General features: G+C 39.2%; 1 long non-coding RNA gene across 5 annotated transcripts in view; it reads left to right on the top strand.

Moving 5' to 3' along the window:
* Positions 1-13,619, top strand: part of LOC106827471 (uncharacterized) — a 35,867-nt gene extending 22,248 nt beyond the window's left edge. For 2 of the 5 annotated variants that reach the window (XR_001397135.3, XR_011499822.1), the window contains exons 3-8: positions 2,179-2,315; positions 3,666-3,874; positions 4,281-4,603; positions 4,993-5,118; positions 6,224-8,082; positions 13,280-13,619. This is a non-coding gene — a long non-coding RNA (uncharacterized lncRNA). Of the gene's footprint in view, positions 1-2,178; positions 2,316-3,665; positions 3,875-4,280; positions 4,604-4,992; positions 5,119-6,223 lie in introns of all 5 variants that reach the window. The other 3 variants (XR_011499820.1, XR_011499821.1, XR_011499823.1) reach the window with 2 other exon arrangements.
* Positions 13,620-25,140: the final 11,521 nt, after the last annotated feature.

Here is a 25,140-nt window from a genome sequence, read left to right as displayed (position 1 = left end):
GGAAACGTTCTTACTGAGCAAAGTGATGGCAAGGTGTGCCTAGGCAGCACCTTGGTCACTTGGCTCAGGGGATGTGTAAGCCAAGGGCTTACAGGCAGTACTCCAATATTCCTTGCTTTTTGCAAGTGCATTTTAAAGAAGCCCATGTTCTTTTAGACGGAGTGAATCACTATTCTTTTTCATGGGTTTGGGGGCAGAAGGAGATACTGGCAAAATTATGAAAAAGTTCTGAATTGGGAGTAGGAACACCTAGCCTTTGGACCTGGCTCTAACCTTGGATCAAATCACCATGAATCACAACTTCAGTGTCTAGGGACTGCTGATGAATTAAGACAAGGACTTGAATTGAATACCTCAACCCCTGAAAATGACATTTTGTCATTTGGAAAATTTTCAATGGATCAAAAAGGAAAGCAGTTAAAATTCTTTGGGCATTTCTCTAAATGGTTATTGTGATTTCTAACTTTCCTCCTTATAGAACCTTAATATATAGATTGGAGGAAATTTTCTGACCCTGGTTTTGTGTATTTTTTCCCATACCCTTCTTCAGCTTTTCTACCTATCTTTCTGTAACCTATATACACATTTCTCTAACCACCTCCCTAAATTATAGAAGATCATAAGACCTAGAGCTGTTATGATTAAGCATTCATAATTTCTTTTCAGGGTTTCTGAGCCCTGGATATCAAATGTATACCTGAATAGGAGTTTGTGACTTGAAGTAAAGAATTAAAAGTTCAGGGCCGGCTCCGTGGCCGAGTGGTTAAGTTAGCACGCTCCGCTGCGGTGGCCCAGGGTTCGGATCCTGGGCGCAGACATGGCACTGCTTGTCAGGCCACGTTGAGGCAGCGTCCCACATCCCACAACTAGAAGGACCTGCAACTAAGATATACAACTATGTACTGGGGGGTTTGGGGAGATAAAGCAGAAAAAAAAAAAAAGATTGGCAACAGTTGTTAGCTCAGGTGCCAATCTTTAAAAAAAAAAAAAAGAATTAAAAGTTCATCTGTGGTGGCTGCTAAATTATTCTTATTTGTGAAAGTGTCCTGGGAAAGTTTTCGCCAGCTCAAAGAGAAGCCAACTGATTATCTGAAGTGAGCTGTTTCCCCAAACTTTATAATCTTGGATGGCAAAGAGCACTGACGTGTATGGTTAAACAGAGCTAATACCTTCATCTGCCTCTAGTCTTAGAAACTGGATTGGAAAAAAACTTGATTTTCCCACTACCATATTTTTAGTTACAGACAAGTAACATTTAACAGTGGTTTCCTTCAAAATCTAACTCAAGTTGGATCTCAAGTATTTGTTTAAGACTTAACTGACCTGCTGAATTTAACAAGTTAAACTTCAGTGGCCATGCACAGTTATATATTGTTGTATAGGTGCCATTGAGTTAACTATGTTAATGGTGTTTCAGGAAGGAGTGGAGTAAATATGTATAAATATGTATGAACTGCCATGTTGAACCAGAAGCCTGTATTTGGGATGAAGAATCTAATCTTAGGTTAAACAAGGATGGGGAAGGATGTTGCCAAGAGATTTTGAAGCCTGTTCTGCTCATATTGAGAACATCACAGAACTCCAGTTTGGTTTTACTGGACATGTTATCTAGAGAATAGAGTTGAATAAGTGATCTTTCACATACTACTGTTAGAGTTTGTTTGATACTGGCATAAAGGTCCTTATGGTAATTTCTGATCAAGCCATACTTGGTGCTTTCCACACCATACCATACCATATATAGTGTTTTCAAGATTGCAAACCTGGCTTAGACCTGCTTCAGTGAGCTCCTATCCTACAGTAAAGGCAGCTAGCCAATTATTAAAAATGGTCAAGGCACTCGTACCTCCAGGCAGTAGTAGCAATTGCTCTGCTACCTTGTATCTTGAAGTATTTTCAGCAAGAGGATGACCTTTAGGCCACAAATTTAGTCAGCTTTTAATAAGGTGGGTATTGGTTTCACCCATATTTTCATTTAGTTCTTTTCTACACTAGCTTAATCATTCTGTGATAGTGCCAGTGCTCGCCTTACAGGACGTTAGGGAGATCAAACAGGCTAGAGAGAAGAGACAGGAGACACCTATAGCTGATGCTTCAGGTTAATACTTCCTAGTTTTTTTCTTGTTGAGGTTTTCTCAACAATTATATATCCCGCTGAACCCTGTCTTTCTTCTTCAGGACATTCAAGCATGTGAGACCTGAGGACTGCAGGCAGCTCTAAGAAGCTCCACATTCATCAGATCTTTCCTTCGGAGAATCTGGATAAGCTCCAACTGGTCTTAAGAGGATGGCTTGCAGGCCACCTGGAGAAAAAGGTAGTTTGGGGTGCTCGTTCTTGTGGGAATTCTGTCTTTGGCTTTAAGGGCTTTTAACTTCCTGCAGCTCTCCTTTTTAAAACAGAACATGAGCTAGTTCTTATCAATTCCTACACAGGTTTTTTTTTTGGCATATACACATACATTTTAACTTTCAAGAATGAGTTTCATCTATTATTTCATTTATCCCTAAGAGCTAGGTTACAGTGAAGTCTGTAAGGGCAAGCATCTTGATCCCCATTTCATAAATGAAGAATGAGAGATGCAAAACAATAAATTACTTTCTTTCATATCTCATACCTACTTAGCAGGAGATAGAGAATGAACCTATGCCTTCTGTTTAGTAGGCCTTGAAATTATTTCCACCTTCCTTTGGGAGACTGGTGGTAAGTGCTGAGTAGTACCAACTTATTTGTGTCATAGCCTTGTTTTGGCAGGCTTAATTCCACTGTCACTGTCATTCTCTTGTTTTAAGAAGTTGAGGGTTTGTTAATTTGAAAAACTATGAAATTGCTAAAAGGTAGAATAACAGAGACCCAAGGGCCTGTGTAACTAGATCCCTAGCTTTCTGTACCTTGTTTTTCCTTTTGCATAGATTTGCTTAGCTGTTGTGATAACTGGGGTTTTATATGCCTGTAATAAATCTTGACTTCTCTGAATATCCTGGGACTCTCATGGTGTCCCATTTATATAAGCTGTTTAAGAAATGTACCATGTAGGTTGAGTAGAAAACAATTCTGTTTACCTTGGCAGTGCTCCAGCATCTTACTACTTAACGTACAAATTAAAAGAGGAGAATGATATAAAACTAGGCAAGAGAGAGGCACTTTGAGTTAGATTGATCAGTTCTTAAAACTGAGCAATGTGAAGAAGAGTTCTTACAGGACTCAGAGGGTCAGACCACATCGTAGCTTTTCTAAGTAACTTGATGACTCTCTTCGTTGAGAAAGTGTTAGCTTCTCCTTCTGTTTTCTCTTGATTTCTCACCTTCACTATATTTCATGATCAGAACACTCAGACATTAATAATCTGCACTCTAGAGGATTGCTCATCAGTGGACACTGGAAAATAAAGCACAGTGTGGGAATTTTGGTAATTATTCAGCTCTTAATTGCTCTTGGAGATGGGGGGAAATAATAGAAGGAAAGGAGCTGGAATGAATAGAAAAATTTGCATGTTGCTAGGCTTGTAGCTAGAATATGGAGTTCTACACAGTTCCAAATCTCCACCCCTCAATCCATCTGAAGAAAAGGGTAGACATAGTTTAATTTAACCACTAGTTGCTCATTGGGATAGACTTTCCCACTGTATTGCATTTCAGTAATTTAGTTTTCTTTATCTCTTCTCCAGGTCTTCCTCAGAAGAATAGGCTTGTTGCTTTATGGTGTTAGTGACCCATTCCCTTTGACGATCCCTAGGTGGAGATGGGGCATGAGGATCCTCCAGGGGAAAGGCTCACTACCACTGGGCAACAAGCCTAGGCCAGGAGGTTCTATCAAGATTCTTTCCTGGGCCCAGGTAGGAAGATGAAGTCTCAAGACAGCTACCACACATCAGAGGTGGGTAAGCTGTCCCTAAAAGCATAATAAGTGGTCTTTAATTTTTTTTATGTGAGTCACCACCACAGCATGGCCACTGACCAGTGGTGTAGTTCCATACCTGGGAACTGAACCTGGGCCACTGAAGTGGAGCACACTGAACTTAACCACTGGGCTATGGGGCTGGCCCCAGTAGTCTTTAAGTTTGATCATGTTTTCCAGTATACATTTCACTTAGCTTTCAACTGAGATTGTTTTCATCATTATCAACTGTGTCTGCCAGCTCCTAACTAACCGGGGAAGCAACTGGGTATGAGATGGGTGAAAATGATGATGTGAAGAGAGTAGCAGGCTGCATGAGTTAGGATTTTAGGGTGGCACTATAGTATTTGGTGGAGGGTTACAGCTAAATTGTTCTTTCTTTTAGGAGAACATGGACAACAACTGCCACATCTGTGACATTAATCGTGGGCAGATCATCATTCTGGACCCTCTGGTCCACAAAGTCTGCCTTGAGGCCCTGTTGGAGAACTTTGCCAGTCATTTACATACTTCAAGATGCCTTGGGACGTCTGCGGGATAAAACACAAAACAAGTTGTTTAAGAAGATAAATAAGAATTGTATCTTTGTATGCTGTGCTTGCTGATTGATGGAAGCTTCACAGCTACAAATGGGAACCTGACCAGAAATGGTACAAAGTTATCTACCGTCAGGGAGGATCTAAAGAACCAGGACCCTGGATACTCTAGGTCAGTGATGAGAGAGGCTGATTAAGGGGATGTAGGTTGGGAGATGGATGTAACCATTCTGTGTAGTAAGTCCTGATCATACCGGCTTTGTACAGATTAGTATTCATGTAAAGAAATAAGGCTAGATTGATGGTGCTGTTTCCAGTGGGTCACCAAGTGTTAGTAGGCAAGACATTTTCCTATTTATGCCCTAGTTTCCTATTCTGTTGAGTGAGGACGTTGTATTAGTTTTATCTCTAAGGACCTGAAAGCTTCAACTTTGTACATTTCTAAGCTCTGTAGAGAGTGTTTCTACAGCTCATTAATTTGAACCTTCCCCTAAGTCTAGCACGGTACTCAGTTAATACATTTTTATGGCATTTATATGGTTTCCCTCTTGTTTTTTGTAGCTCCTGATTGTTCCCTTCGTATCTGCCGCATCATCCTTCCCAAAAGCAGTGCATAGAGTGAGAAATTTGAATACACCAAAAGATCAACGTGCCTGGCACTCTAGCATTTTAACATAGCAGAATGAAGTAAGTTGTTGATGTTGTAATCCCGTGAGGATCACTTTAGAGCTAATAGGTGTTTGTTGGGGGTTTGTGTGGGATGGGCTATGGTGATCTAACATGGAGGGTGGGGCAAACATGAGATGGGAGGATGATCACTAATCAGTATTATCAACTGAGTTCACTGAAGGAACTCAAAGATATTACGGTCTACATACCAGTTGTGTCACAGAGTAATTTAGTTTCAACTAACCTGTCCTTTATCTTCACTGCCTAGATCCTTTGCCACTCTTAAAGGCCTAAACATATGGAAACCAAGATAAAAAAGAATTTTTGTTTGTTGCTGAGAGAGTGGCCCTTTCTCACCCTCTATTGTGAGAGAATCTATCTGCAGTTAAGATTTAGTGTTAAAGGAAACCCAGTCCCTGAAGCTGCCATTGTAATTGTGAAGGGTGTGAAAATCAAGTCAGTTTTCTAAAGGGATGGGGAAAGGTGAAGCTATATAATGAGGAGATTGATCAGATGCTCTCTAAGGGCTTTTTATTATAATATTCACTCATCTGTGGCATCTCTTTTGGCTCTCTGGAAATCCTTGTAAACAGTTGTAGCAGAATGTTGAGGCACATGTTCTGTGTTTAAATCCTCTGCTACTCATTAGGTGGATGGCCTTTGGCAATTTAGAGTCTCTGTTTAGACTTGTCTGTTTGTGAAGGTTAAATGAAATCATGTATGTACAGTGCTTAGTATAGTGCCTGACATATGGTAAGTAAAAGGTAACCCAAAAAGTTTTATTAGTTCGTGTGACACAATGCAAACGACCACTAAGACTATCAAGTGGCAGGTAGAATTAGCATGTTTTGGTTCTGTGTAAGAAATTCCTAAGGTAAAAGTTTGTAAGTGGAAGAACATCTATGTTGGTGATTGTTATTGTTATAATTATTATTATTGTCAGTAATATAAGTAGTATTGGTAGTAATGATGGCTTATTGTAATTACTAATGCACTTTTTGGTTTTCTTTTGTTGTCTTCTCTTTGTGATGTGCCTGTTGTGCCCCTCGCTGTATCTTGTTTCTTCTACTTCCTACCCTCTTCCTCTGAATGTCTGCCTTTGCTTATCTCTTTCACTCAAAAGTGTGTATTTCTTTGCTTGTCTGTTTCTTCCTTGAACGTCTTTGGTCTTTCTTCTCTATCTAAAGTGTGTCTTACCCATTTCTATAATTCTCTTGTTAGTTTCTTCTCTGTGTATCTTTGTCTCATTGTTTCTTTTGTTGCTAAGAGTGGTCTGTGCCTTGTCTTAGATCTCTCTCTCTTTTCATTTTGTTACTGATTCCCTGTGCTCTCCTAGATCTGGCTCTTCTTTCACTGTTCTTCCCTTTGTGTCTCTGAGTCACATGCTGTGTGCTTTTTGCTCATTACTTGTTATGTCTACCTCTCTTCTTTTTCTCCTTGTGAATTCTGATTGTTTGTCACTTTCTCCCTTTCTTGTTGGTTTGACATTTCACTTTTTTCTGATTCTGGCCTCCTTTCTGCTGTTTCTACTCCTTATCTTGCATTTCTCTTTTCTACATATCCTTTCTGCCTCTCTTGGGCCATTTTCTCTCTTTTTTTCCTGCTTTGTGTGCTTCAGTATCTCTGCTCTTTGTGATTTTCCATTTCAGCATTCGTCTCTCTGTTCTCTTGTTTCTTCTCTGCTTTTTCCCTTCTACTCACCTTTGAATATTTCAGTCTCCTCATGAGTCTGTGTCTCCCCTTCTTTGGTTTCATACAGTCCTCTCGCCTTGCATGTTTATTGTGGCTGTGTATGTGTGCGTGTTTGTGTGTGCTTTTGACAAAGGGGCTTCCTAACCCCTTCCCAGTAGGTGCAGAGTGTCAGCTATCAAAATAAGTACTGCAGCACTGTTCCTTCTGCCACGCTGCCCTGTGAGACAATCCAAGACCAATAGAAGGCCCAAGGGTCAAAACTGAAGGAAAGCTGAAGACCTAAGATGGACAGAAGGGGAAGGCCCATAATGGGTAGAAGGCCCAACGTAGAAGACAGATGGTTTGAGACTTGAGTCCTAAAGACTAAAATGGAAAACCCATGTCCCACGATAGATGGAATCCTCAGGCCTGAGACCGTCAGAAGCCCTGAGAGCCATGATGTGCAGAAGGCGGCCCTTATTGTATAGAAGACCTGGCTGAGTTGGATGGAAGGCTCAAGTTCTGAGTTAGACAGAAGGCTGAAGACCCAGAATATGAGCGCCTGAAGGCCTGAGACCTAAGATACAATGCCTAAGACCTGCGATCAAAAGGCCTTAGCTTGACCACCTAAGACCCAAAGATAGAAGGCCCCAGACAGACTAAAGACCCAAGACGCAAGCCTCTCCAGAGGGACAGAAGGCCCCAGAGAGACATATATATCTCAAGACTAAATCAAGCAGGAAGCTGGAGGCCCATGATCTAAAACCCAGGAAGAATAGAAGCCCCAAGACCAGAGGAATTTCAATGATGAGAACCTGAGGCTCACCTCTTTTCTATTGCTATTCTTCCTATTCTTGGACATTTTCAGTTCTCTCTTTCCAGTTCTCATATCTCCATTTAAGCCCACTTCTTTTGAGATATCATTTTTGATGTTCCTGTTGCCTTAAGGAAACATATCTTTAGATCGGCAGTATTATGCCTGGGCCAATCTTAAGCCAATTTTTAGTCACAGTTTTGAGCCATTTATTAATTTTTTGGTATTTTTTTAAACTTCCATTTCTCTTCATCTCCGCTCCACTTGAAAGAGACATATAGATGACACTGTATTTCAGTCTTCCCTTTTCCTCAGAAGCTCTAGGCTGACGAGAAGAGGAAAATATCAGGCTGTTGGGGGAAAAAACAGTGCCAGGCTATCTAGAGAAAATGTGAAGAGATGCTCCAGGCTAATGAGAAGAATTAGACAAGAAATACACAGATGTCCCAGCCTGCTAAGAAGCACCAACCAGCAACACCTTACTTCTTTGAGCTTGGGTGAGCAGGATTCCTGGGGTTTGGGATTCCTAGTGATGGTTACAAAAAAAGATAATTGGGCCTGGGACAGAGTGAGGCCCCAAGGAGACAGCCTGAACTCCCTGCTCGTAGTAGTGGCCTAATAATTTGGTAGACTTTGCCAACCCTGCCCCTGGGTTTAATACCCACCTCTAGGCTTAAAGGTGAGAGAACTTGGGAATATTTAGCAAGTTTAATCATTTCCTTGATTTTTTCCCCCTTACCATGAGGGAAAAAATTTAAATGATTGAGAATATATATGAAAGCACCAAAAGACACAGAAAAAAGCAAGGTGTTCTCATTAATAGTGTATTGACGGCCATGCACAGCTAACATTTGAAAGTGTACTGTCAATTGTGAAGCGTTATGCAAAGCAGGGCTCATCACACCCTTTTTGTAAAGGGTAAATGTGAGATGGTAAACATTTTAGTTCTTTGTGGGCCATATAGTCTCTGTTGCATCTTTTTACAACCTTTAAAGAGACAAAATTATTCTTAGCTTGCGAACCAAGTGGATTTGGTCTGTGAGCCATAGTTTATCACCATGGATGTAAATGCCAGGGACTGTATACTGAATAATATTAATTTCTTTCTGTTCACCTGTCCCTGTGCTAGGCACTAAGGATGCAGTGATTATTTATGATCACATCCAGGTGACCCGAATAAAAATATGTGAATGTGCCTTGTAAACTACAAAGCATTTAAAAACTTACAAATTTCAGAGTTGATGAATGAATATTGATTACGTAGTATATACATTCTACTGTGCTATGCACTTTGGATACAAAGATTTTAAAAAGTGTAAATAAAGTGCTTTATCAAAAGTATGTAATACTATGCAGATATTAGGAATGAAGTGTTTGATAAGTGAGTAATTCATATATTTGTGGCCATTGTGTTTCTGCTGCTGTGGTGATTTTGAGTAAAAATACAGTATTCTAGGTAGCAGAAAAGAAAACACCTAGAAACTGCTTTTAAACTATAAAATATACTGCAGACACAGGGGATTAAGCTATTGTGATCACTTGTAATGTGCCAGATACTATGCTAGGCACTACAGATGTCAAAAGAAAAAAAAATGTGTTCCCATTATAGAATTAAAAATTTCAGATAAGAAGTATGTATTAAAGTGCTTGGTAAACTAAAGCGCTATATAAATACCAGTGGGCTACATGTTTATGAATGAATGAGTAAATATTAATTGCCTTTTATGTGCCAACTATTGTTTTGGGTACTGTGAAATCCAGGATAATGCTCCCAAGTTAGGAGAAGGAAGTTTTGTCCTATATTATTTAGATGTAAGGAATTAGATATTGTTTATTTTAATTAATCAAGACTTTACTGGTGATGTCAAATTAAATTATTACCAGTATATTTTCCTATGTTACAGGAAAATGTAATGAATGAGATTATACTTTCTAAACTATGAAGTGCTATATAAATGTAAGACATTAGATGTTTTCTCTGTGAATAAAACTTTGTGAGATTGGCATTGTCACCACAAAATTCTCATTGTGTGGTTGACCCATTATGAGAAAGGTAATATAGTTATACAAACTGAGGGTTTAAATATTTGTTAAATGAATGAATTAATATCACTTGCCTAGTATGTGTACTCATTGTTACAGGCACTAAAGATAAACATAAATTTATAATTTTATTGTGCCTACAGCTGAGAATAAAGTATGTTAGCATTTTGTGAACTCAAAAGCACCATACGAAGGTAACTTGATTTTCTCTTTTGGTGCAGAATATGTGGTTTATAAAATCTTATCACAGTTATCATTATACTATGAAAAAAGTCCGAAAAAATTTGAGGAAGTATTGTTAACTATTCAACACTCTGATTATAATATGTAAAGGATTAAATGGCTGATGAATGCAAGGCTGGATGATAACTGTCTATTATGTGCCAATCTCCTTGCTAGGCATCAGAGTGTGAAGATAAACCATCTTTATTGTGTCCTGGGTAGCAGACAATAATGTATAAAATCAATTTATAAGTCTTAAACTACCATACATATATAAGCAATATCTGCTGAATGAACATTAATTATTTACTCTCTCATCCCCAGAGATAGCAACTGGGGATGCAAAAATTTATTAGCATTATTATAGAACTTGCAGCAACAGAAATCTATGTGTAACTTTACAAAACTTACAATTTTATACAGATAAAAGGAATTCACTGTTGGCTTAATGAATGATTACTAATTACTTTCTCAGAACTGCACATAACCTAGAATATAAAAATGATTTTATCCTCATGGGGTGCTCACGGGAGGAAATGAGGTAATAGATGTGAGACCCAGACTAAAAGTTACTTAACCACTGCTAAGCTTATTCAATGATGAAACCATGGGAAAAACAGAATTGTGCAAGGCAGTATGCTAAATGCTGAGCTAGGTGGAAAGATGAAATCCAGGTCAGAAGGCTACTTGCTCCTTGGCCTGAGTGAACAGATGGGATTTTTTTTAAAAAAGCAACATGTTGTGGTTCTCCATCAGTTTTTTAAATGCTGAATGCTGAAGATGGAGGTGAATTAGATCCACCTTGGCCTGGCTTAGAGATGTTAAAGGCATAAAAATAAATGGCTCTGGTTTGCTTTTAGATTAATTTAACAGAGCATCTTTTATGTGGAATACATCATTCTAGGTCCTGAGCATAAGAGAAGTGAAATGGGCCTAGTCTAAAGAGCATTAGATCACAGACCATAGCTGAAGATATGAAAACATGTTTGATTTTTGAGTAAATATTTGAATGCATGTTCTCTGGAAGGTACTATGCTATATGAATTAGTTGAATAGGTTTGGTCCAGAAAAGCCATGGATTTGCCTTGGAAATTAAGAGATAGGATAAAAAAAAGGCATGGTTCTTTCATTATAAAATGAAGACGTTTTTCCTAGTTCTAGAAAGTCCTAACATCACTTGTTTATTGACCCAGTTTGAAGTTAGGAGACTGATAAAAGGGCTCAAGTTTTATCCTTTAATTCATTAGTTTAACGTTTTCCTTTTATTATAGTTAAATGGTTTAAGATGAGAATTAAGATGAAACAACTGGTTTTAAAAGTATTTGCTCATTGGCTTGGCTTAGAGTCAAGAAGCCACTTGAGCAATAAAAAAGATTCTAGATATTCCGTATTTTGTAAAAATGTATTCACTCTGAATAAAGTACTCTTCTTAAGTGCTGAGGAGAATGAAGAGATTTAAAAGACCTAGATGAAAATGCACTTTAAGCTCACTAGCTTATCGTGGAAACAAAAGAAGAAATTTAATAAGAGACTACAGTTCTTCATTAGTTGAAAAAACTTAATCATTGAGGAGCAGTGATATTAAGACACTGAGAAGGAATGATTAAATAGATTACCTTCTCTTTGGCATGTTTCGTAGAGTGGGAATAAGAGAGAACTTTTTCTTTATTCATTCTTAGAAACATTGAAGAAGGTGATGCTAAATGAAATAGATGTGGTACAAAAGGCGCTTAATCTGTCTTGGAGATGCAATTAAAACAAAGAACAAATGGAATGAAATTCTCCACTAAGCAGAAGTGTCTGTTTCCAGGCATTGTGTTAATTCCTAGACAGAAAACAAAAAAGATCTTGACTGAAAGACACTTGCTTTTTAATTGGTTTGGAGACTAGAATATAAGAGGGGTTACTGTTCATTCATTTTTTAATTTATTCATTCATTCTACAAGTATATTTGAGTGCCTATTGTGCATAAAGTTCTTTGCTAGGTTCTCAGTTGGCCCCAGAGACATGAAAAAATGAATACTTCCCCAGAGAACTTTTAAAACTTTGCCTTTGGTCTGGTTTCTGGTTAGGGGCATAGCTTAGTCCCAGAATAACATCGTGGGGCTTAATTCCTACTCCATATTTCTTCTACCACTCTGGCCACTACAATAAGCAGGGTTTTCTACTGAGCTTGCTCCTTAAGTTGCAGGAACCCTCCTTATAATAGACACTTCATTCTTCCTAGCCCATCCCTCATGAAAAATAGCTGTGACCAGTGCTGGTCAGAAGGAGGGATAACAAATAATTTCCAAACCCCAGTGTCATTGGTACCAGCCTTGGGAAACCACTCATACTCGAGCCACAAGTGGTTTTGAAACAAATTTACCAGTTTTGTCTATTTTTAATTCTTTACGTTTACATTCTGAAAAGTATACACTACCTAAATAGATCTCTTTGAAGAACAGTCTTCAGATAGTACATGGCAACACTGGTGATGGAGACATGATTTCTCTTTTGCAACAGCTTCTTAACTTACACCTTAGAAATCTCCTCACCATCAAAACCTGCTCAAGAAAGGACTTGTTAGGGTAGGATAATGTCAGTTAATGAAAACACCTTAACAATTTTACTATGCTTACGTTTTAAGAATAATAAAAGTTAGAACTAATTGGCAAAAATTGGAGGAAAAAAATACCAAAAAAACTCCGCTAAATCTAGGCCTAACTGGGTTTTGACCTTTTCTATTTTTAAATCACTCACAGAGGGTGGGATAGGAGGCAGAGTGAAAGAAAAGGTCAAAGCTGTTTCTAAGGGCAGCCTGCCTTGGTTCTGGATTGGTCTTAAGAGCATTACTACCTCCAGATGTAACTTGGGGATTGCTTTTTCTGGTTTAATGCAATTCCAGTTAACTGGTCATTGTTGAGATAAGGACAAATTCCTTTGTCCTCACTCATTTTTGTAAGTTTTGGGGAAACAATTTTTGGCTGAATAGTTATCAACTAAGCCTTGGGTTAGATAATTATGGGATTTATTAATTAAATCAGTGTGACCTCTCTATCATAAGGTTGTCTTAAAGCTGAAGTAAAAATTCACTGCAAAGAAAGAGGACTTTATGGTTCACTGTAATTGATACATACTTTAAAAGCATCTAAACTTTAGTTTACATGGCAAACCAATAATAACATCCATAAGTGCAGAAGGAAATTGATGAATGGCAACAGAATATTGGTGGAGGGAGGAATATTGAGGAGGATTTGGGTGTGATGTTTCTAGATTTTGCTTTGTACATTTTTATTTATGCATGAGAAACATGCAAAATATTAATACTGTTTGGCTTTTGATACATGGCATCAGCTGGACTCAGTAATGCCCCTTTCTCAGGTGGGGTGGGGGGTGCATTATTGGGAAGTGGAAAGGAGAAAGTAACTAAAAGCCTTCCTTTCGCAGTTTCTGGCATCCTAAGACTACCACTACTGATAAAACAAGAATAAGAGAACATGCTATCATCATCTGATTTTTGTGGCATAAATGAAGTTGTGAACCAATCTGCTTTTAAAGGAAATGACTTCGTCTCTACCCTTTGAACTCAAAGGGAACCTATGCCAAAATGCTCCGATAAATGGAAGACACACTGACTTATGAACTGATGTGAAATTCAGAATCTCTGGGCCTTGACGTTTTTTAGCGATTGAAAAATCTTGCTCAAGATGAGTGAACACCCAAAAGCAACTGAGACAAATTGGGGGGTGTGTTGTCTAATGTCAAATAAAATGTACTGTTTTGAAAACTTTGTATTTTGATATAAGTTTTACTTCACTGTCCCTTCCTAATCATAACAGTTACCTAAAAAAAAAATTTGTTTTTCGCTACCTTAATCACCCAGCTTGGGTAAATGATTTGAGATCTCAATTCTTTCTAGCTTCAGTTGCTTTGGTTAGAGATTACCGAGAAGCACAAACCCAATAAATACATGTGAGAAGCAAAAAAACTATTGAGGAACAGGGGTGGGATAGAAGTAGGGCATAAAAAAACTATTAAGTTGTGAGAAGTAGGATATATTCAGGAAGGAAATCACTGTAATTAAAGAAGTTAACAGGTCCAATCCGTGAATAGATGAAGTGATCTTTGGTGTTCCTAGAATTTTGCATGATTAAATAACCAGATATTAGATCGGTGACTTCATAGGCATGTGAGCTAGTGCAGTGTTTATAGGCAGGAGTTTCTACTCCTTTGCTTGCAATTAGGGTGGCAAGTACTATCTTTAGCAGAAAGCCTTAAGCTGCTCTGTGCTAAATATTCAGTACATGTGCTTTTAATATTGATGCCAGTAAATGTGCTTGTAATATTCATGCCTGAAGAACTCTTGCTTTATGTGTTTCAGTCAAATCTTCTTATAAATGAGTAGGGTGTGAGGTGATAAAATTGACCCATATCCTGGTGTGTTACTTCTGAAGAGGAATGGGTCTGGGTAGACTTTGCTTATTTCTTTTTCCCTTCAAGGCTAGTTGTGTGGGACAGGGGAAAGTAGGTGGGAAAACCCAGTGGAGAGGTTAGAAAGTTCCTCATCAAGTTATCCTTGGGTGTAATCCGTGGCTCTGACTTGGTTGGCAGCTCTGATAACCAGGGCCTGACTTCACCAGTCCCCTTGTCATATTTGCTGTGCTTATGCTTAGGTTTGTGGTACCCTTGGTCCTCAACATTCTGATTCTGTGGTGTAATCCTCTAGTAGAGAGGAAATGAAAAGCACCATGTCTTCTGGTTAGTGAAGAAAGGTCAGACATGGCAGTTTTAAAGGGACAGCAGGAGTATTTATAAAATGTCAAACCATTTGATAGTATTTTCCCCGCTTTTGTTCTTTTTATGGGGTAAGGATGGGGTGACCACTGTGCGCCCCTAGTTATGTTTGTTTTGTTCCAGGCCAAGCCATACCCACAGATTACTTTGTGCCTCTTGTCAAGTTACTCTTCTTCCCTTGATCATGAGACGTTTTCCTCCTTTATGTTTCTTTGGAAAAGGCAGTGTTACTGGGACTAGGAGACTTAAGCAATCTTCTATCATTTGCATTTGAAAGTTGTATAGTTTAAATTGGGTCTAAAATTGAGCCAGCCATTCTATTTACTGTGAGTGAATGAGCAGGAAAACTTCTAGTTATAGATGCAACTTCTAAAAAAGATGAAGGGGGCCAGGAAAACCAATTGAAGGACCAATTGAAGTTCCTAGGAATTATACAAAATGACGGACCACCAAGACAGTTACATGGTTGCTAGGCAACCATAAGACTAGGTCTCATACCTTTGACCTCTCAGCCATATTGCTTCCCTGGGCTTGGTAAAGGTGACCTTTTGAGGGGTTCTTACTGCCAGTTGTCCCTGGTTTTGCCACAGTCTTTCTCCCAGCACCAGCATTCCTAATGTTCCATTTACCCACTCGGGTTTCTTTTGCATGTGTACTCTGTTTCAAAATCGTGACTCTTCTCTAGAGTGGTAGAATGAATGCATGCCCTCATGATTTGAATGCACAAGGAAAGATAGGGGGAAAAGGGAACATAAAGTAGGGTGAGAAAAATAGAGATTTGAGCAGCCTTGCAGGTGGGTAACTAAGATAGAACCTGTCACTTTTGGGGGAACGCGGTGAGGAAGCAGTATTTGTGGGTAGGTTGAAAAAACTTTTGTTTCTCTGGAAGAAAAGTACGTGGAGTGGAAGAGGAACGTAACAGGTAAGATGAGCTGTGAGGACCTCACTTTTGTAATTTACAAGAAACGATTAGATATATCCCCCAGGCCTAGAATAAACTTCCACCCCTTTTCCTTTCAGAATTGTTTTAACAGTCAGTCCTTCTGAAAATATCCCAGGAAGACCAACTGCATTATAGTGAGAATAGAGGAAGAGCTGTGGGATCTCCCTATGGCAATGAGCTATTGTGTCCTCCTCCCACTCCCTGGGGACATTTGGCAATAGTGCTTGAGATCGAGAACCTGCTCTTCTATTACTATGCAGATAGTGTCATCTGCATAGCGTGGTGGTTTTACTCCCTCCACTTAAATTCCACTGGATTTTATTTTGTTTTGGTGCACAAGGGAGTTACCCCTGTAATTCTCATTAGAGTAGTTAGAATTGTGTATGTAAATGCTCATAATAAAGATGAAGCATCTGAAGTCCAGAGAACATGACCTGCTCAAAGTCACAATGCAAATACAGCTGAGGTGAACCTAGATCTAAGGTCACTTGATTTCTAAACTAGTGCTTTTCTCACTACATATTCTATAAAGCCTCGTTTCTGAGAAGGAATACATTACCAGCAAAGAGTTTGGCTTATGAGTAGTTTATAGTTGGGAATAGGTCTCCCTAATCATAGCTAACCTCCAGAAGACTACTTCCTGTTATTATGCTTATAGGGAAGTAAAGTCACGGAATATCCCGAGGCAGGGATTATAGTGATTGTGAGAGCAGGCTTAGGAATCATATTACCAGAATTTGTATTTTGTTATTGCCACTTACTGAATATAAAGTCACTAAATCTCAGCTTTTGAGTCCTCATCAGTAAAATGAGGATGGTGATAGTACCTGTCTCTTAGAGTTGTAGTGTGTTTTAAATTAAAAAATGCACGTAAGCACAATTAGTGTTGTCACATAGTAAGCAAATGAATGCTAGATATTGTAATAACTTTAACTATATGGTTGACTACCTTTTGGTGATTCACCCTGGCTCATTATAAATTAATTCCTACTGGGAATGGGGGTTGGAAGACGTGGTGAGCATTTTCCTAAGGAATGGCCCAGAAAGCCCTGGAGAAGCCACTGTTTGCCCACGATCTTCAGGCTATTTTTATGCATGTGCTCATCTTGGACCTGTAGAGAAGAACTTGCCATTTTTTCTCTTTGTAACTACATAGTTCCAAGGGGACAGATTCTATTCAAGTGAGAGAATTGTGAAAAATATGTGAGCCTTCCTATCAATGAGAGGATTTGAAGCTTGGAGGGTTTTTTTTATATCTCCTCTCCATGTGTGAACCACATTTTATCTCGATGCAGGGGACTGCCTAGCAAATCTTATAGATCAATTGGAAAACAAATGCAGTGATATTCAACTCCTTTTGAGAACGAAGCACCTCTAGTTAGAATGAATCTTCCAATTTTAGAATGGGATTGAACCTAGAGTTGAAAGTGAAGGAGTTATGAGGGATTTCCTTTTGGCACTGATAATAAATTTCTAGTCCTGAAGACATGAACAAAAATGGATAGTTAAGGATCCTCTTACAGAGGATCATAATCTTTGCTCTCCCAGACACTAGAGAATCCTGCAAATAATGTCTCCCACTCCACCGAGTGAGGGTGGTTGTGGCTCAAATTGAATTCCTAAAACAAAGCAATCTGAACAGCTTGAAGGAAGATAGGAAAATATTCCATCCATCTCCCTTCTCCCAATTCTGGCCCCAAGCCTCCCCTAGCTCAGAGAGGTAGGGTCTGAAGCAAGCAAAAAACAATTTTTCTTCTATTACTACTAGTCTGCTGAAACTTACCAAAGTACTCTTTGCCCCCTCCACTTTCTCTTTACTCCCTTTTTTATATCCATTTTTGTGACTGTTAGTGTATCACTACAAAACAAGAAGTGGCTGTGAGTAGGCAAGGATTGAAATGTGGAGCTGGCAGTCTGATCTAGAACCTTACTTGCACTTGCTCATGGCTAGAATCTAGTCATTGTACTGCTCCAATCATGGCCTATAGTACTCCCAGGTGCTACTGCCTGAAGAACTGGAGGCCTTGTCTGGCATAGTAGCCCATGGTATTTGGCTTGTGGACATAGGAGGATAGTTGAAACCTGAGTCTGCAGGGAGGTAGTAAGACCAGGAGGGAGAGGCAGTTGTCAGAGTACCTTGGAAGATATCATTTTATAATCCCAAATCTATCTTCTTACTGTCACCCCTTTCTGGCTTGAATAATCATTGGAAAGAATGGATGTTAGCTGGGAATTAAGTTACTCTTGAGCTATAAGAAGTGGTGAGAAGAGAATAGATATGGATTCTAGCTCTCCTCCCAATACAAAGCTGTTGCCTCCAAAGGGAAGAGAATGAAGAAGAATACAGCTGGCACTGACTAAGATGGGTTCAACCACACTCCGATGAAAGAGACTTTCTGTAAAAGCTACTACCTGTTTTTTGATATAGTAACTAGACATCTATTTTTGGGTTCTAGGACAAGGGCTCTGGCCATGGGCAGCTAAGGGCCGAGAAGCAGGACATGAGATATGGGACTTTCTTGAACTATAGCCAAATGGAAATGACCACTGGTTACTGTAAATGGCAGGTTGGCTTTGGAGAGAACCCAGAATAAATAGTAAATCCCATTATTCTCAGCATAACAGAGTCTTCTGGAATTCTACAAGGTTCATAAAAAAATAGCTCCAGTAGCAATAGCCCCATTATGCACAAGGTTGGTTATCAATCGGTTAGATTGGTTACCAGTTCCCAAGGTACAAGAGTCATACCATTAGCTAATCAGAAAAGGCTAAGCAAATGCCAAAAGAGGAGAAAAAGGTCCAACCAACTATGACTTCCCTTCCAAATCTAGTCTGGAATCAGAGGTCCCTTTATTTCTTCCTTTCTACCTCTTGCCCTTTCCCTACTTGTTAAGAGAGTGCAGTGGCCAGAGAAAGTCTGGATATCTACAAATAACCCCTAGATCAAGTAGTGAACAAATACACTGCATGGAAAAAAATAGAATAGTCCCTTCTAGTCAATATCAGGATTATTATGCTAAGTCAGGCACTTGTCCCATCTTATGCCATTCTTAATCAAGTCAGAGACAGTGCTCACCTCCCTCTTTCCAATGCCAATCCTTGCACACCTTTTCTGCCATCAACGTTTTTTTACTTGTCCATCTTTGGAGTAAGACATGCTGGAGGAATGGCCAGTGTTAGAGGAAATAAGCCTGTAAGGCAAGGTGCGGAAGAAGCAGCAGGACTTAGGATAACAAGGCAGAGAAGGACCCTGTAATCAAGCAAGGACTCCCATATCCTCGAGGCCCAAAACAGATGTTAATTTGGTGGGGAAGAGAGTGCCATTTCGTTGCCTCTAGAACCCTTGCCCATATCCTTTCTCAACTTAGTGTTTGCAGCTTTTACCCTGCCAGGTGCTGTCTCTATCCATTTCCTAATAATATCTCTGAAACTCCACGATCTCACTTTTATAGAACTAGATTTATATATAGGAGGAGCTGTATAGTGCCTGTGTGATGTGACTTCCAGGGTACAAGAAGACTTTATTTCTCAAGTCTGTATTTCCCCTTCTTGATAGCTGATGTCTGAAATTCCATTATCCAGAAATGAGTCTTTGGTTCTTCAATATGTGATAAAGCAGGGAAGATGTTTATTTTACTTTTGTACCTGCACAGAACCTAACCACAGTGCCTTGCCAATAGGAGATGCTCAACAAATATCTGTTGAATTAGACTTAAAACTTCAGCACCCTCTAGAAGACATGACTTTCATTCCACACATTAGGCAAGATCAGCTTATACACTACAGTTTCTTTCTCTCAAACCATGGCTTATAGTATTAAATAATCCTGGGGAGTGACGTGAGCATCATGGTGGAGTGAACTTGCCTGGGGCTCCCTCACCTCCAACATACAACAAAAAGGGGCAACCGTACTCCACCAGAGAACATCCTAACAGCACAGAAACTTCTGAGAGACACACCAGCACACACCGGAGGGCGGAGAGGTTGGAGGCCCGGGCGGAGGAGCTGGAAGAGGGTAAGCGAGAACTTCGCTCCCTCCCCTAAAGACTGTGTTCACCACCGCGTGAGGATCCATGAGGGAAGGAATGGGGGTGGGGTCACTCATTCGCGGGATCACCAAGGCCTCCCTAGGGCCCTTGCAGCCTAGAGGCACGTCCTCTAACGGGGCTAAAGCTTTCGCGGGGGGTAATCTCATCTAGCCAACACTCTAGGAGACCAGACAGGAAGAGCTGATTGAGAAAGCCCAGAGTGTACGCAGGAGAAAGCGCCCTTCCCCACACCTGCCCTGTGTCTCGCCGTTCCACTGCCTGGGATCTCGGCTGAAGGTGGAAGGTTCAGAATACATGGCTCTCGACCCCCACCCAGTGGTTATAGGTGGTAACTGCAACCGAATAATATCAGACTGCATAAGACCCGACCTTCCAACATCAGACACTACATCAAATCTCCAGAACAGAAAGAAAACGACAAGCACCTAGAACTCAGTCCTGAGGACGCAGAAATATGTAATCTAAATGACAATGAATGCAAAATAGCTGTCAAAAAACTCAAGGAGGTAAAAGAGAATGTAGAGAAACAAGTCAATGAGTACAGGAGCTACTTCACAAAAGAGACTGAAACTATAAAGAATCAATCAGAAATATTAGAGGTGGCTGGCCCTGTGGCTGAGTGGTTAAGTTCGTGTGCTCTGCTTTGGCAGCCCGGGGTTTCACCGATTCGGATCCTGGGTGTGGACATGGCACCACTCATCAGGCCATGCTGAGGTGGCATCCCACGTGCCACAACTAGAAGGACCCACAACTAAACATACACAAGTATGTGCCAGAGGGCTTTGGAGAGAAAAAAGAAAAAATAAAATCTTTAAGAAAAAAACCCAAAAATATTAGAGATGAAAGACACAATGGAAGAGATAAAACAAAATACCAATTCCCTGAATGCTCAAGTGGATATTATAGAGGAGCATTTCAGCATAATTGAAGATAGACATGTTGAAATGCTCCAGACAGAGGAAGAGAGAGAACTGAGACTAAAAAGAAATAAAGTCTCTGAGAAATGTCCAACTCAATGAGGAAATGCAACATAATAATTATAGGTATTCAAGAAGGAGAAAAGAAGGAGAATGGAGCAGAAAGTGTGTTCAAAGAAATAATAGCAGAGAACTTCCCAAACCTAGAGAAAGCTAGGGAAATCTGTGTGGAAGAGACTTCCAGATTTCCTAGATTTGTCAATGTAAAAAGATCTACTGAAAGGCCTATAGTAGTAAAGTTGGCAAAAACGGATGACAAAATAAGAATGCTAAGGGCATCAAGGTAGAAGAAAATAACCTACAAAGGAACCCCATCAGGCTTTCAGCAGATTTCTCTGCAGAAACCTTACAAGCTAGGAGAGAATGGAACCACATATTCAAATCTTTAAAAGACAAAAATCTTCAGCCAAGAATACTTTATACAGCAAAAATATCCCTCAGATATGAGGGAGAAATAAAAACTTTCCCAGACAAACAAATGCTAAGGAACTTTGTAGACACAAGTTCCTCCCTACAAGAAATACTCAAGAAGGCCCTCATACCTGAAAAAAAAAAGGGGAGAAGGGGGACACAAAACACAGAATAAGGGGATAGGTAGACAGAACCAGAATAAGATAGCAAATATTCAACTATACCATTAAGCTAGAGGGAAAGAAAACACCAGAAACAAAGATAATCCTGTAATTTTAACCACAAACTCACAACACAAGATGAAATAAGATATGAGGAAAACAACTTAGGAGGGGTGGAGAAAAGGGACTGAATCGGTTTAGACTAAGGAAATAAGAGGCCATCAGAAAATGCACTATCTTATACACGAGATTCTGAATACAAACCTCAGGGTAACCACTAAACAAAAAAGCAGAACAGAGACACAAAGAATAAATAAAGAGAAAACAAAGAAACACATCATAAAAAACTACATATCTCAATGGGTAGACCAAAACACACAGGACGAGAAACAAAGGAAATGCAGGAAAACTGGAAAACAAGTGATAGAATGACAGCATTGAGCCCTCGTATATCAATAATCACCCTAAACGTAAATGGAAAGAGATTCCACGCACATGTATTGGAAGAATAAACATAGTTAAAATGTCCATACTACCCAAAGCAATCTACAGATTCAATGCAATCCCAATCAGAATCCCAATGACATTCTTCATGGAAATAGAGCAAAGAATCCTAAAACTCATATGGGGCAACCAAAGACCCCAAATTACTAAAGCAATCCTGAGAAAAAAAAAAACAAAGCTGGAGGTATCACAATCCCTGACTTCAAAACATACTACACAGCTATAGTGATCAGAAAGGCATGGTACTGGTACAGAAACAGGCACACAGATCAATGGAATAGAACTGAAGGCCCAGAAATAAAACTGCACATCTATGGACAGCCAATCTTCGACAAAGGTGCCAAGAACATACAATGGAGAAAAGACAGTGTCTTCAGTAAACGGTGTTGGGAAAACTGGACAGCCACATGCAAAAGAATGAAACTAGGTCATTATCTCATGCCATACACAAAAATAAACTCAAAATGGATCAAAGACTTGAAGATAAGTCCTGAAACCATAAAACTCCTGGAAGATAATATAGGTAGTACACTCTTTGACGTCGAACTTAAAGGATCTTTTTGAATACTATGTCTTCTCAGACAAAGGAAACAAAAGAAAAAACAATCAAGTGAGACCTCATCAGACTAAAGAGCTTCTGCAAGGCAAAAGAAACTAGGATCAAAACAAAAAGGCAATCCACCAACTGGGAGAAAATATTTGTAAATCATATATCTGACAAGGAGTTAATCTCCATAACATATAAGGAACCCAAACAAAAACAACAAAAAAACAAACAGCGTGACCAAAAAATGGGCAGAGGATATGAACAGACGTTTTTCCAAGGAAGATTTACAGATGTCCAATAAACACATGAAAAGATGTTCAAAATCACTAATTATCAGGTAAATGAAACTCAAAACTACACTAAGATACCACCTTATGTCTGTTAAATTGACTATAATCACTAAGACTAAAAATAACAAATATTGGAGAGGGTGTGGAGAAAAGGGAACCCTCATATACTGCTGGTGGGAATGCAAACTGGCGCAGCCGCTATGGAAAACAGTATGCAGATTCCTCAAAAAAACAAAAATAGACCTACCATACGACCCAGCTATCCCACTACTGGGTCTCTACCCAAACAATTTGAAATCAACAATCCAAAGTAACATATGTACCTCCATCATCATTGTAGCACTATTCACAATGGCCAAGACATGGAAGCTATCCAAGTGCCCATTGACTGACTGATGATTGGATAAAGAAGGTGTGTTATATATATACAGTGGACTACTACTCAGCCATAAAAAAGGACAAATTCATCCCATTTGCAATAACATGGAAGGAACTGGAGGGAATTATGCTAAGCGAAATAAGCCAGTCTGAGAAAGACAAACACCAGATGATTTCAGTCATATGTGGAATATAAACAAATACATGGACAGAGAAAACAGTTCGGTGGTTTCCAGGGGAAGGGGGGTGGGGGGTGGGCACAGGGGATGAAGGGGAGCATCTATGTGGCCACAGACAGGAAATAATGTACAACTGAAATCTCACATCAATGTAAACTATTATGAACTCAATAAAAAAAAAAAAAACCAATCCTGGCACTTATTCCTTCTAAGCCTAGTCCCTAGAGACTGCTAGTTGCTCACCAAAATACATTCTCCCCTTTATGCTTAACAAGTGGCTGCCCAGCTAGAATACACTTCCCAGCCTTCTCCTTTGCAGTTTTGTGTATTCAGATGATTGTTAGAACCAATGAAATGTGAGTGGAAGTTACATGTGCCATTTCTGGGCCTGGTTCTTAAGACTTAGGGTATCATTGCCTCTCCACTCTCTTACTTGTTCCCACCAGCTGCAACCCAGACATAAGGGTTATCCACCTTCAACCACACAGATGACCATCATTCCCTATGAGATCGAAATACAATGACTTGGAAAGAAAAAAGAAAAGTCCCTGAATGACTCTTAGAAACAGAGTTGCCCTTCTGACCTGAACTTTTTACATTGGGACTATCATGTAAGAAAGAAATAATATTTCTTTAAGCCACTGAATTGTTGATTCTTATTCTTACAGTAGCACAGTGTTCTTACCATAACTAAAAACAACTGGATGCAGCCCCACAATCTTTCTTTACACAGCATTTCAGGTAGCTACTATTAATAATTTAGAGTCAACATAAAGATATCTTATAATTTTGCCAGAGTTAACACCCACTCTTTGGGTGTGCTGACAGTCCCTAATGAAGACACAAGCCATCAATCTAAAACAAGGGTTGGTCATCACAACCAGATTCCACGTTTATGTGATGTCTGGCTTCATATATCTATAACCTGTCCAACTGGTGGTAGTGTTGGCATTCCCACGGCCAGCTATTTCTTCTATAACTCCATTTACATTTGAGTTGAATTTCACTTCCAGCACTATCACTTTTAGTTTCTTTCTTGAACTTTCATCTTAATTGGCCAATTCTCTCTTTAATTATACATTTTTGTTACATGGGTTTATCACTGAGAAACGGAGAGGCAACATAAACATATGCTTTGCTCTCTGCACATCAACTGAATGGATGCTCAGTGACCAATCACCAAAAGACTGGAAAAAATAATGTCATTGGTCATTGATCTGGATGTACATCTGTTATTTACATAGTTATTTACGTACTGAATAGCTAACAGAAGTTTGTACTTTATTCAATTATGGACAGTCAATATACCATGGTAAATAAAATTTGAACTATGTTGGAGGACTAGTATTACTTAACTAAACCATGGTAACTGAAATCCATGCATTCTGGAACTGTATAATGTGAAAACTACCTGTGTTTTTAGTATTTGCTTTGAATATTGACCATTTTATTATGTATGTGGATATATATGTGAAATTGTGTCTTTTTCTAAACAGTGAAATGTCAATTATAAGCTCTCATATGTTTACTATTTCAAAATAGACCCTCTGTAGAGTATAATAACATGTGGATTTTAATAGATGGCTCTATTTACATTGCCCTAACTGACACACAGTAGATATCTGCTGAATGAAAGAAAAAAGTTTATCTGGCTATTTTAGGCATGCCAAAGCCTGTCTGCAAGGCAGAAGTCTGAGTTTTGTAGATCCAGAAACTCAGTTAACACCAAAACACTCACTGTTTACCAGACCTTCCGGGATTGATTCATTTTATTCAAAATAGCAAGAAAGACATTGAAAAGCCAAATAAACATTTTGAATTGCCTATCAGAAATATGATCGTGAATTGGATGAAAACTGTCATGGTGGGTTTCTAGTATATTCTTTTCCTGATAGGAAACTCAACCTTACTTTTAGTTGATCATTTTGTGGGCTTGAACCAATAACAGGAGTTAGAGGGATTTACCTTCAAAGAGAAAGTGATCTCATGTTCCCATTGACTAGGGCCTCTTCGGAGGCAGTATGTCTAATATTTAAAATAAAATATTCTAGGGCATCATGACCCAATATGATAGC

Source organism: Equus asinus, chromosome X (assembly GCF_041296235.1).
Source record: "Equus asinus isolate D_3611 breed Donkey chromosome X, EquAss-T2T_v2, whole genome shotgun sequence".
Lineage (NCBI taxonomy): Eukaryota > Metazoa > Chordata > Mammalia > Perissodactyla > Equidae > Equus > Equus asinus.
This window is presented reverse-complemented; position numbering and strand designations above follow the sequence as displayed.